This window comes from Saccopteryx bilineata, chromosome 5, assembly GCF_036850765.1.
Source record: "Saccopteryx bilineata isolate mSacBil1 chromosome 5, mSacBil1_pri_phased_curated, whole genome shotgun sequence".
In the NCBI taxonomy this organism is placed as follows: domain Eukaryota; kingdom Metazoa; phylum Chordata; class Mammalia; order Chiroptera; family Emballonuridae; genus Saccopteryx; species Saccopteryx bilineata.
In genome coordinates, this window is record NC_089494.1 from 100570356 (window position 1) to 100584105 (window position 13750).

Consider the following 13750-nt stretch of genomic DNA (forward strand, 5'->3'; position numbering starts at 1 on the left):
AAATAATTAAAATTTTTTTATTAGAAACATTTACATATATTATATATTAAAACATATACTAATTTTATTTATACTTTGGTAAGTTATATTATTAAAATTAATTTCCAAAGTTTTGTTATATATCTTAATGTGACTACTGGAACATTTAATATTTCATATGTAGCTCAAATTATATTTGTATTGGATAGTGTTCATCTAGACCATACTGAGTTTCAAAAAGTCATTCCATCGTGGTATATATGTGCCTAGACGTCTTATTTCATGAAAAATGCTCAGTCTTTTTTTGTTTGTTTGTTTTACCAGAAACCTTTAATTTTCTAGAAACATTTACCTGTGTTCAACAGCCACTTTAAAAAACTCTTGCAGATTATACTAGTTTTCTGAAGGTGATTCAGCTAGCTGAGGTCATTAACCAAATAGCTGAGCTGGAAGTCTGGGTAGGTGAAAGTCGCCAAGGCCCAGTAAGGAAGACAGCTAGCTTTCACTTCTCTTGCAGGACAAGCAAAGAGGCGCCTTTGTGAAATCTTTGGAACTCCACATTTACCATTGGTCCTATTTTAAAGTTAGTCAACCCACGAACTTTAAAAAACAATAGAGTACCCCTACATTTTGCCAAATTGGAAAATTTCCTGTGCTCCTAACGTTTAGTAGTGAGATTAAGGAGGCCAGAGGAGGAAGCATCAACTTGGTCTAAAAAGAAGTGGGGTTATTACCCCACAAATAGTATGCTATTCCTGCCCCTGAAATCAAAGTAACAAAGGCTTAGGTTTCCTTATCCCATCCCCCACTATCTCCTGACCGGCAAGTAGTCTGTGGTGACATCTTCCCTTTAAAACTCCTTTCGAGCTTAATTTTAGCCAGCTTCCTGGGTGTAAATATGTTAGGGTAAAGGGGATCAATACGGCCACATTCAATGTGTTTTTGTACATAAGACAAAATCTTCTATATCTAATTTTCACCTGGTCCTGAGGGATCACACACAGAATTTCTGCAGTGGTACCCTGTCTCAGCACACATTGATCCGAGCCCACCTCTAACCATGCTGTTCTGGACTCCTATCGAGGACAGTCATCAGCTTAAGCAAACTGGGAAGTAAAGGAGGGGAAATTCTCCACAGGAGACAAATGCAGGATACCCAGAGCCCTTAAAAGCCCGAGGCCAAAAATGCTCAGTCTTTGTAAAAGTCTTTTTCCCAAACCTCTACTTCAATAGAAGCAGAGGCACACTGGTCCATTGTGTGCTTCCCCCTCACCCATCACCAGAAAAGCTAGTAGTTCAGAAAGCTTGCTGGTCTCTCACTATCTTCCTTATTTTTCAAGACTCACTTAGACAATTAAAAGCTCGAGTATTATTGGTAAAATATTTTCTATGGAGATAAATAAAATTTAGTGATACTAAAACCCAAAATATTCTTGTGATCAGATCTTACTAACAAGTATAAGGTTTTAATCTTCACTTTTAATCATAGCACTTGCTCTTCATAAACAAGTTGGCACTTGATCCCCTTTCTTATTTCCCAAAGCAAGATAACTACAAGCAGAACATTTTTTATGCATAAAGATGAGATAGATGTGATTTAAAAAAAAACACTACTACTTATACTTTAAGTACTAAGTAGAGCTGAATTCTATCTTTGAGTAGCGCCTGCAACTTCTGAACAACTGCTTCTTAGATAATCAGCCTGGAGTCCTGACTGTAGCAAGGACCATGAGGAGCAGAATCTATGCACCTGTGCAAACGGGCTTGTCTGTATTGTCTTTACTGTCCAGACTGAACTCTATGCAACTCTGACTACTGCTCTACTGAGGTTTGTCATGTAGAGATAGAACAAATTGCAGCCAAACCTCTAATGAGGCTTATTTTACTAATCTTGGAAACCAGTCAAAATTAGCCTATAAAGAATAAATGAGTGGCAAGGCAATATAATACAGAAGGAACTTCAACCCAAATAAAAAAAATTAGGGGGATAGGGTATATTGAAGAACTATGAATTCTGTGTGTACACAAAAATGTAAACAGGTCAAAATTTTGTTAATTCAGGGGGAAAGACAGAGAAAATACATGGTAGAATAAAGCATCTTAATGACAAGGTGTTGTTTTTGTTTGTTTGGTTTTTTTTATTAAATTTAATGCAGTGATATTGATAAATCAAGGTACATATGTTGAGAGAAAACATCTGTAGATTATTTTGACATTTGATTGTGCTGTATACCCCTCCCCCAAAGTTAAATTGTCTTCTGTCACCTTCTATCTGGTTTTCTTTGTGCCCCTCCCCTCCCCCAACCCCTCTTTCATTCTTCACCCCATCTCCCCTCCCCCCACCCCTGTTACCATCACATTCTTGTTCATGTCTCTAAGTCTCATTTTTATGTCCCTTCTATGTATGGATTCATGTAGTTCTTAGTTTTTTTTTTCTGATTTACTTATTTCACTCCATATAATGTTATCAAGGTCCATCCATGTTATTTTAAAGGATCCGATGTCATCATTTCTTATGGCTGAGTAGTACTCCATAGTATATATGTACCAAAGCTTTTTAATCCACTCGTCCTCTGATGGACACTTGGGTTGTTTCCAGATCTTCGCTATTGTGAACAATGCTGCCACAAACATGGGGTGCATTTCTCCTTTTCGAGCCGTTCTATGGTGTCCTTGGGGTATATTCCTAAAAGTGGGATAGCTGGGTCAAAAGGCAGTTCGATTTTCAGATTTTTGAGGAATCTCCATACTGTTTTCCACAGAGGCTGCACCAGTCTGCATTCCCACCAGCAGTGCAGGAGGGTTCCCTTTTCTCCACATCCTCGCCAGCACTTATTCTGTGTTGTTTTGTTGATGAGCGCCATTCTGACTGGTGTGAGGTGATATCTCATTATGGTTTTAATTTGCATTTCTCTAATGATTAGTGATGTTGAGCATTTTTTCATATGCCTGTTGGCCATCTGTATGTCCTCTTTGGAGAAGTGTCTATTCATCTCTTTTGCCCATTTTTGGATTGGATTGTTTGTCTTCCTGGTGTTGAGATTTACAAGTTCTTTATAAATTTTGGTTATTAACCCCTTATCAGACGTATTGTCAAATATGTTCTCCCATTGTGTAGTTTGTATTTTTATTCTGTTCTTGTTGTCTTTAGCTGTGCAAAAGCTTTTTAGTTTGATATAGTCCCATTTGTTTATCCTGTCTTTTATTTCACTTCTCCATGGAGATAAATCATCAAATATATTGCTCCGAGAGATGTCGGAGAGCTTACTGCCTATGTTTTCTTCTAAGATGCTTATGGTTTCACGGCCTACATTTAAGTCTTTTATCCATTTTGAGTTTATTTTTGTGAGTGGTGTAAGCTGGTGATCTAGTTTCATTTTTTTGCAGGTAGCTGTCCAGTTTTCCCAACACCATTTGTTAAAGAGGCTGTCTTTACTCCATTGTATTTCCTTACCTCCTTTGTCAAATATCAGTTGTCCATAGAGCTGTGGGTTTATTTCTGGGTTCTCTGTTCTGTTCCATTGATCTATATGCCTGTTCTTATGCCAGTACCAGGCTGTTTTGAGTACAACGGCCTTGTAGTATAACTTGATATCAGGAAGTGTGATACCTCCCACTTTATTCTTCTTTTTTAAGATTGCTGAGGCTATTCGTGTTCTCTTTTGGTTCCATATAAATTTTTGGAATATGTGTTCTATATCTTTGAAGTATGTCATTGGTATTTTAATTGGTATTGCATTGAATTTATAGATTGCTTTGGGTAATATAGACATTTTAATGATGTTTATTCTTCCTAACCATGAGCACGGTATATGCTTCCACTTGTTTGTATCTTCCTTGATTTCTTTTATCAATGCTTTGTAATTTTCCGAGTACAAGTCTTTAGTCTCCTTGGTTAAGTTTATTCCTAAGTACTTTATTTTTTTGGTTGTAATTGTGAAGGGGATTGTTTCCTTAATTTCTCTTTCTGATTGTTCATTGTTGGTGTATAAAAATGCCTCTGATTTCTGAGTATTGATTTTATAGCCTGCCACTTTGCTGAATTCATTTATCAGGTCCAATAGCTTTTTGACTTGGACTTTAGGGTTTTCTATATACAATATCATATCATCTGCAAATAATGATAGTTTTACTTTTTCTTTTCCCACATGAATTCCTTTTATTTCTTCTTCTTGTCTGATAGCTGTGGCTAGGACTTCCAGGACCATGTTAAATAAGAGTGGTGAAAGGGGGCACCCCTGCCTTGTTCCTGATCTTAAGGGTATTGCTTTTAATTTTTGCCCATTGAGTATGATGTTGGCTGTGGGTTTCTCATAGATGGCTTTTATCATGTTGAGGTATGTTCCCTGTATTCCCACTTTGCTGAGAGTTTTGACCATGAATGGGGCTGGATTTTATCAAATGCTTTTTCTGCATCTATTGAAATTATCATATGGTTTTTCTCCTTCTTTTTGTTTATGTGATGAATCACATTGATTGCTTTACGAATATTGTACCATCCTTGCCTCCCCAGAATAAATCCCACTTGATCATGGTGTATGATTTTTTCCATATATTGTTGGATCCAGTTTGCTAATATTTTGTTGAAGATTTTAGCATCTATATTCATCAGAGATATTGGCCTATAATTTTCTTTCTTTGTGTTGTCTTTGCCTGGTTTTGGAATCAGAATTATGCTGGCCTCATAAAAGGAGCTTGGAAGTCTTCCTTCCTCTTGAATTTTTTGAAATAGTTTGAGAAGAATAGGAGTTAGTTCTTCTTTGAATATTTGGTAGAATTCTGTTGTGAAGCCATCGGGCCCTGAACTTTTCTTTGTTGGGAGTTTTTTGATAACTGTTTCGATCTCCTTTGTTGTAATCGGTCTGTTTAGGTTTTCTGATTCTTCCAGATTGATTTTTGGAAGATTGTATGTTTCAAGGAATTTGTCCATTTCATCTAGGTTGTCTAGTTTTTTGGCATACAGTTCTTCATAGTATTTTCTTATAATATTTTGTATTTCTGTTATGTCAGTTGTTATTTCTCCTCTCTCATTTCTAATTTTATTTATTTGAGTCCTCTCTCTTTTTTTCTTGGTGAGTCTAGTTAAAGTTCATCAATCTTGTTTACCTTTTCAAAGAACCAGCTCCTAGTTTCATTGATCTTCTGTATTGTTTCTTTAGCCTCTATGTCATTCATTTCTGCTCTGATCTTTATTATTTCCTTCCTTCTACTACATTTGGGCTTTACTTGCTGTTCTTTTTCTAATTCTTTTAGATGCAGGGTTAAGTTGTTTATTTGAGCTTTTTCTAGCTTCTGAAAGTGTGCCTGTAGTGCTATGAACTTCCCTCTCAGTACTGCTTTCGCTGTGTCCCATAAATTTTGAGTTGTTGTATGCTCATTGTCATTCGTTTCTAGGAATTTTTTTATCTCTTCTTTGATCTCATTCTTAATCCATTCATTATTTAACACCCTGCTATTTAGTTTCCATGTGTTTGAGAATTTTTGAGCTTTTCTGTTGTGATTCATTTCTAGTTTCATGCCGTTGTGATCAGAGAAAGTGCTTGATACAATTTCAGTCTTCTTAAATTTGTGGAGAGCACTTTTGTGCCCTATCATGTGGTCTATCCTAGAGAATGTACCATGAGCACTTGAAAAGAATGTATATTCTGCTGCTTTAGGGTGAAAGGTTCTGAAGATATCTATTAAATCGAGTTGATCTAGTGTTTCCAATAAGTCTGCTGTTTCTTTGTTAATTTTCTTTCTTGAGGATCTATCTAGTGATGTTAGTGGGGTATTGAATTCCCCTACTATTATAGTATTGCTGTTGATCTCGCCCTTTAAATCCATCAAAGTCTGCTTTATATATTTAGGTGCTCCTATATTAGGTGCATAGATATTTATAATAGTTATATCTTCCTGTTGGATTACTCCCTTTATCATTATGTAGTGGCCTTCTTTATCTCTTACTATATCCTTTGTTTTAAAGTCCAATTTGTCTGATATAAGTATTGCTACCCCAGCTGTTTTTTCATTTTCATTTGCATGAAATGTTTTTTTCCATCCTTTTACCTTCAGTCTATGTGTGTCTTTTGTTCTAAGGTGTGTCTCTTGTAGACAACATATGTATGGTTCCTGTTTTCTTATCCATGCAGCTACCCTATGTCTTTTGATTGGATCATTTAATCCATTTACGTTTAAGGTTATTATTGATATTTAGTTGTTTATTGCCATTTTCTTCTTTAAAGGTTATTTATTTATTTATTTATTTTTTGCTGTATTCTTTTCCCACTTTGATCTGTTTACACCAGGCCCCTTAATATTTCCTGCAGCATTGGTTTGGTTGTAATGAATTCCTTGAGTTGTTTTTTGTCTGGGAAGCTTTTTATTTCTCCTTTGATTTTAAATGATAGCCTTGCTGGATAAAGTAGTCTTGGTTGTAGGTTCTTGTTTTACATTACTTTGAATATTTCTTGCCATTCCCTTCTGGCCTCAAGTGTTTCTGTTGAGAAGTCAGATGTCATCCTTATGGGGGCTCCTTTGTAGGTGATAACTTTTTTTTCTCTTGCAGCTTTTAATATTTTCTCTTTATCGCTTAGCTTTGGTATTTTAATTATGATGTGTCTTGGTGTAGGTTTCTTTGGGTTTCTCTTTAATGGAGTCCTCTGTGCTTCTTGGATTTGTGAGAGTTTCTCTTGCATTAATTTAGGGAAGTTTTCAGCTATGATATGATTGAACAAAGTCTCTATCCCTTGTTCTTTTTCTTCTTCTTCAGGAACCCCTATGATGCAGATGTTATTTCTCTTCATGTTGTCACAGAGCTCTCTAAGAGTTTTCTCTGACTTTTTGAGTCTTTTTTCTCGTTTCTTCTCTGCTTTCATGCCTTCATTCCAGTTGTCCTCTAACTCGCTGATTCGATCCTCTGCTCTATCTATCCTGTTTTTAATTCCTTCCATTGTGGTCTTTATTTCTCATATTGTATTTGTCGTCTCCAACTGATTCTTTTTTATACTTGCTATTTCTTTATTTAGGTTTTCAAACTGCCCCTCCATTGTTATTCTAAGATCCCTAAGCATCCTTACAATCATTATTTTAAACTCCGCATATGGAAGTTTGATTATTTCCATATCACTCAGTTCATCTTTCGAAGGTGTCTCTTGTGGTTTCATTTGGATTGCACTCCTTTGTCTTCTCATCCTCTTTTTTTGTTTGTTTTATTGTAGAGGTGGTTGAGTCTAGGCTTGGTGTTGTCTGCCTCCAGTTTTCAGTTGTGTTATTTCTAGGTCTTCTTGGGTTGGTATCAGCTGTTATCTGTAGTTCACTTTCGGATTTGGGCAGCTTTGAAGTCTTGATTTGTTTGTTTTCTTAACAGGTGATAGTCTTGTTTACTGATCTCAGCAGGGGGCTTCCTTGAAACTGTATCCAGGAATGTGGTGGGTGTAACCTGAGACTCTGAAGGCCTCTTTAGCCAGCTAGACTCACTGGGGGCAGGGTGTTTTCTCAGCTTCAGTAGGGGGAGGTGTATCTCAGATCTCCATGGAGACCTGAGTACTGCCCCTCCTCCCCACTTCTTGTTTTCAGCTGTGTCTTGTTGCGCTGATTGGAGCTGGAGAGATGTCTGGATGTCTCTGATCCGGAAGCACTTCAGCTCTGTTTTGTGAAAGGTTCAGTCCCTCCCCCAGCTATGGCCGCCTCCAGCATGGATGAGTCAGCCCTTTAACTCCTCTCCTGCATTCCTTATCCCCTCACAGTCTGTCCCTCTCCCTGTCCTCTCCACCTGGGAGATAAGCTGGTCCTTTCAATGCACCTCGCTCCCTGGTTGCCAAGCAAGTGGCTGTGAGCAGTAGTTTCTGCTCCCCTCCCTCCGAGATCCTCTCTGGGCTCTCAGCCCCACCCCACCCTCCGTTCTGGCAAGCAGAGGAGGTTCAGGGGCTCCCTACCAGGACTCCTGTGATTTCCTCTTTGCTCCTTGGTTTTTGAGAGCTGTTCTTGCAGTTCAAAGTTGGTTTTTCATGCTGATTTTTCCTAAATTGATTTGTATTCCAGTTCAGTGGTGAGAGCTGGGCGTCTCTGCATCTGCCTACTCTGCTGCCATCTTTTTTCTCTGACAAGGTGTTGTTGAACAGCATAAGTTTGAGCCAGACACATATATATCCAGGATCAAAGCAAGTCTACAACCAGAATAATGCAAGTCAGAGAGGGCAGGCACATGAAAAAAAAAAAAAAAGCAAATGATTATTTTTTCAGAAAATAAGTGGACAAATAAATAGCTTTATATAAGAAAAAGGGACCATAAAAACATCACCCACCATCCAGAATGGAAAATGGAATAATTAATAAACCAAACAAATACAAAGAAGTCATATAGAACCTGCTATGACAATTAAGGCTAGACTATTTTAGTTGAAATTCCAAAGAAATTTTCAGGTAACTGAAACTGAAGTTGAGATACTGCCAATTACCAAATAGATGTTAGGCACCATTATGAAGAGAGAATCTTGAAGTATTGCTACAGAGACAGAGTGAAGTTTGGTCAAGTGAAGAGAGGGAATGAGGGAACATTGCTGAAGTAGCAAGTGGGGACTAAGAAGGGCCGATCCTGATACTTAGGGCTGTCTAAGTAGGGGGCCTGGTTGGCCTGTCACTGGCAATATTTTCTCAGTGCCTCACCACTTGGTAGTGGTTTTATATTTCACTGGATCATGAAAGCACTTGGATCTAAGGGTGGTGTGGGTTGAAGGGTGCTAACTTTCTTGGTTTGCATCTTTTCTTCTTTAGCTCAAAATATTCCAGGTGCTCAGGCATGTACTGACATCATGCCCTGTGGTGATTCAGCTCAGGAGGGGGACCTAAGATTTCATGGTCCATGGTCTTTTTTGGTTGCTCAGTGATCAGTGATGGTGATGGAAAAAAATCAACAAATGACAGATGGAGCAAGTACATCCAACATAAAATCAGAATGGACAGAAAAACCACAGTTTAAAGATTAGCTATCATTCTATCATAGATCCTTAGGCTGAGATGTACAAAAAGGAACAAAATCATTTTATTTATTTATTTTAAATCTGGCACCTTCTTAAGAAAGCAATTATGTAAAAAAACCAAAAATGTAAATAAAAATTGAGCCATTAAAATGACATTTGATGCTATAACCAACTGTATCATTACATGATAAAGCTGGGAGAGGCTTTAATGAGCATTTCTTTGATGGTAAAGGAGTAGCTCAGATGGCTTCAGAAAATCAATGAAAGACCCACAATCAAGTTAGGCGGTATTACATTAGATTCACTTGGAGGCCTTCTTGAAACACAGATTACTAGGCCTCCCCTCAGAATTTCTGATTTAGTAGTTCTAGGGTGGGTCTCAATGACATAGATTTTTAATGAGTTCCAGATGATGTCAATGGTATTGGTCCATGACCCTGACTTTAAGAATAGCTAATCTAGTCAGCAGGACAGTAAAGACTATAACCTAAATGTACATTTATACATAATGTAATTTATACATAAATGTACATTTATACATTTATACATAAATGTATAACCTAAGAAACTTCGTAGGTGAAGTTTCTTTCCTTTCTTTTATTTCTCCAGACTTGAGAACAAGATTAGTTCAGAAGTTTGTTTTATCCATGGGCATTCTGAAGGACTTCATTTGACAAGACTCAGTATCTCCCACGTTGGAAGAAACACTAAGAAGACAAATGCCTGTCAGTGTCGCTCAGAGTGCTTGCTGCCTGTCCTCTTGGTAGTATAACACTCCTTTCACTCCATTCCTGCAGTTTCAGGACTCACATTAGGGTACTGTGGATTGCACTTAGACAGGCTTCTATCTAGATGTCCTATTCGTATATGCCACTAACAGAAAATAGAATCTGCTGTAAGAAATGATGGGGAATGCTGCCAGTCTGTTGAAAATAGATATCTGCGTTAGCCAGACACAAAGAAAAATATCTCTGAATGTAGATTAAGTTTGCATTACACACACATCTTGACACCGTCAGGTTCATTAGAGACAGTAAGTTCACAAAGATGTGAAGCAGAGGTGATTAGTACCATTTTACTTCTATTGGATTCCACGGTGCCTGGGATACTTACCCTTTGCACCATGCTAACTGAGGCTTTAGGCAGAGCAAGATGAAAACTATTCTCCTAAATGTTATTTGGAATATTGAGTCAAAGTTTCCCAACACAAGGTCTAGGTAGTTTTATTGTTACCACTGTCATTAAAAATGTATGTGCCAATTTTCATGTAGCAAGATGACAGGTGATATACAAAACAGAATGCAGCCATAATCCATGCCCTTGAGGAACTTTAATACAAGGACAAAGACAAGCACTGATTTGCAGACGATAACTCAGTAAAGCTGCTTAAAACAAGATTTTTTAAAAACAGAATATAAGTGAAAAATTGCTATTTTGTGAAGCAATGAGTGGAAAGAATCAATTTCTTCACTGCGCAGTTGTTATGTGTGATTAGTTTATAATACACATGGACTGTCTGCCCTCCCATTTCTTCTTCCAGTTAGTCTGACCAGGTTTGGGGGGATGCAGAAAAAGAAGCGGATATTTAGCAGTTTTGAGTATATATACATAAGTTATTTTCAGTTTACTCTTGGTAATATTATTCTAGATTTGATCTAAATACAAGTTTGAACAGAAATCTATTTGACATCTGAGATTTTACCTGAAAGAAAACCTGACCGAGAGAGAATGCACTATATTAGAACTTTGTGGTTTTGAATCAGAAAATACATATGAATATCAATAACCCAGGCGCCTTCAACTCTCATCCAGCCACCTGCTGGCACCCTCACAGATCCCTACACTGTAGGATTTTTCTAGCTGAGACTCATCTCACTAAAACTGACTTAGAAGTAGACCTTAACTGCTGTAGGTATGGCCAAAACATTAAGAAGGCCTGTTAGGAATCAGCCATTTAGACAAGGGCATCAGCCCACAAATTGTCAACTCTTTAACACTTAGGTGTAGTTTACTTATTTGCCTGTTTGCAAACCAGAAAACTCAATGCAGTCAGCTCTAGAAAATGATCAGTTCTGCTCAACCTTCTTATAAGTTGGATCCTGTACTCAAACAATATTCCCCATGACTTATGATTCATCCTATACACATTTCTGCCAGTATTATTACAGATATAGCCCTTGTTCTACCTTGTTAATGATTTCAACATCCTACTTAGAATAAGAAAAGAGATATGCCTTGTCTCATTCTCATTTTACTGGAGCTTGTGACTTTCTGGACTCGGATGTCAGGTGGGACCTTATACACACGCACCCCCTGTTATGACCACTACCACTTCTTTCTCTTCCTGCTCTGCCTCTTCTTCTTTTCTTTAGTTTTTGTATTTGTCATTTATTCTCATTTGTGTTTTTTTTACAAGTTGACTACACAGCTATAATTTCCAGTATATCTTAGTAGTAGAACAAGTCCACATCAGTGCGTGTAGCACAGGATTAATACTTGTGACCCAGTGTTATCCCAGGTCATGATGCTTCTTTCTCTGATGTATTTATTAGTCAGAGTTATCCAGAAATTAGAACTAATTACACACACACACACACATACACACACACACACATATCTCTCACAAGAAATTAGGTCATATGATTTTACAGAAGCTAAAATGTCCCAAAATCTTCAGTCAGCTAGCTGAAGACCCAGGACAGTCAGTGGTGCAATTCCAGTTTTAAAACCAGAGGACCAGGGATGTTGAAGATGTAAAGTAAGTTGCTATCCAAGGGCAGACTATGGACAGCCCAGCTCAAACATGCAGGCAGAAAGCAAACAGAAGCAAACATCTCCTTCCTGACCTATTGTTCTATCCAGGTCCTCAACAGATCCCCCAATTAGGGAGGATAATCTACTTTACTGAGTTCACTGATTCAGATGTTAGTATCATGTATATATACCCTCCCATTCACACCCAAAAACAATGCTCAATCTGGGAACCCCTTGGCCCAGTGAAATTCAAATATAAAATTAACCATCATACTTGATTAGGTCCTTCCTTAATCTTGGTTCTCAAAATATAGACTCTATGCAGAAATTTATGTTAACTCTTTTTAGAAGTAGTTTCTTGAACTAAAATACTTACCACAATATTCAGTAGGCTATAACTGTTATGAAATATTTCTAAATAAATTTAGAGATAGGAATATAAACTTTAGAATTAAAGAAGATTTTGGAGTTATCAATTTCTAAAGTTTTATTTTAAAAAGCCAGAGAAATGGCCCATAGTCAAATCTGACAAACTGCTTGGCGCAGAAATGATAATAGATGTCCAGACTCCCTAGCCGATTTTGTTTTCCATTTTATGGGTCAGACCAGTCATTGCTAGTTTATATAAAGTCATAAATTGATCAGCTTTTATTTCTAAGACAAGACAATCAGATACCTTAGAAATTTCAATATTTTTTATAATTAGAATTGTAATGGTTTGTCCTCTAAACCAGAGATATAACTGACACAAGAGATAATCAGCTGAAACTATTACTGTCAAAATTTCTCAGGTTTTATTATTAATAATATTCAAAGTATTTTTTAATGATGCAAGTGTATTTTTCTGACCAATGAAGACATTTCTTACAGCAGTAGAAAATTGTTTGTTTCATCACTGCCTTTATTCTTGAAGTATTACATTTATTAAATACAACATCTGCACATAACAAGTTGTTTGCTTTTGAAATAACTTTAGCAGAAAGAGATATCTGATAAATTAGTAAAGTGTTTGACCTTGAGAAACTGATAAAAATACCTGGTTCTCTGGTTCTTTATTTGATGCCTCAGTAACTTTTTCAAGCTGGATTTTAGAATCCCCTAGCAAATTGGTTTCACAATGTTGTTTTTTTTGTATATAATATCAATATATTACTCGGCTGCTGACAAACCCATTGGAAAAGGAAAGAAATGAAAGTCTGAGTAACCAGTAGCCTCTGCAATCATTATAGATGCCTGTTGGGTATTTTAAGATCCTTTAATTGAAAACAAATTATGGCCTGACCTGTGGTGGCACAGTGGATAAAACGTCGACCTGGAAATGCTGAGGTCACTGGTTCGAAACCCTGGGCTTGCCTGGTCAAGGCACATATGGGAGTTGATGCTTCCAGCTCCTCCCCCCTTCTCTCTCTGTCTCTCTCTCTCCCTCTCTCTGTACTCTCTAAAAATGAATAAATAAATAAATAATTTAAAAAAAGAGAAAACAAATTATGTAAATCCGTTAATGTGTGATGAAAATTTACGACAATAAAGAAGAAAGAACCAGACACATCAGCACAGTTGAAAGTTAACTTCTAAAACATTAAAAGATGTTCTTAGGTCTGTAACTTCTTGTTCTTTGCCCAAGAAATTTATTTTCTAGATAATTACCTCTTTTGAGAAGACCCAGGGCTGGAGGGAACAATTTTACAGAATCTCACTGTTAGTGAGTCAGCACTGCTTTCGATTAAATAACAGGTGGCAGGCTGTGATTTATATGCAGAAGTCACACTGTGCATCATCCTACAGAGGCTGTGGCCCTCAGGAAAGAAAATCAAATATGGTACATCAATTACTCTAAAACTAAAATAACTTGCTTCTTTTCTTAGGCCAAATGTGTTTACCTATCAAGTTATAAAAAATAAAACCCATAGCCAAGACACAAAATTTCAAGTGTACAACACAGTCTACATACAGGTTGAAGTGTGAAAAAGAAAGGCTCTTAACCTGAATAATTTTTGGCAAAACTTACTTTCTCTAAAACAAAGAAATTTAAAAAAAAAAAACAAAAAACAAAGAGA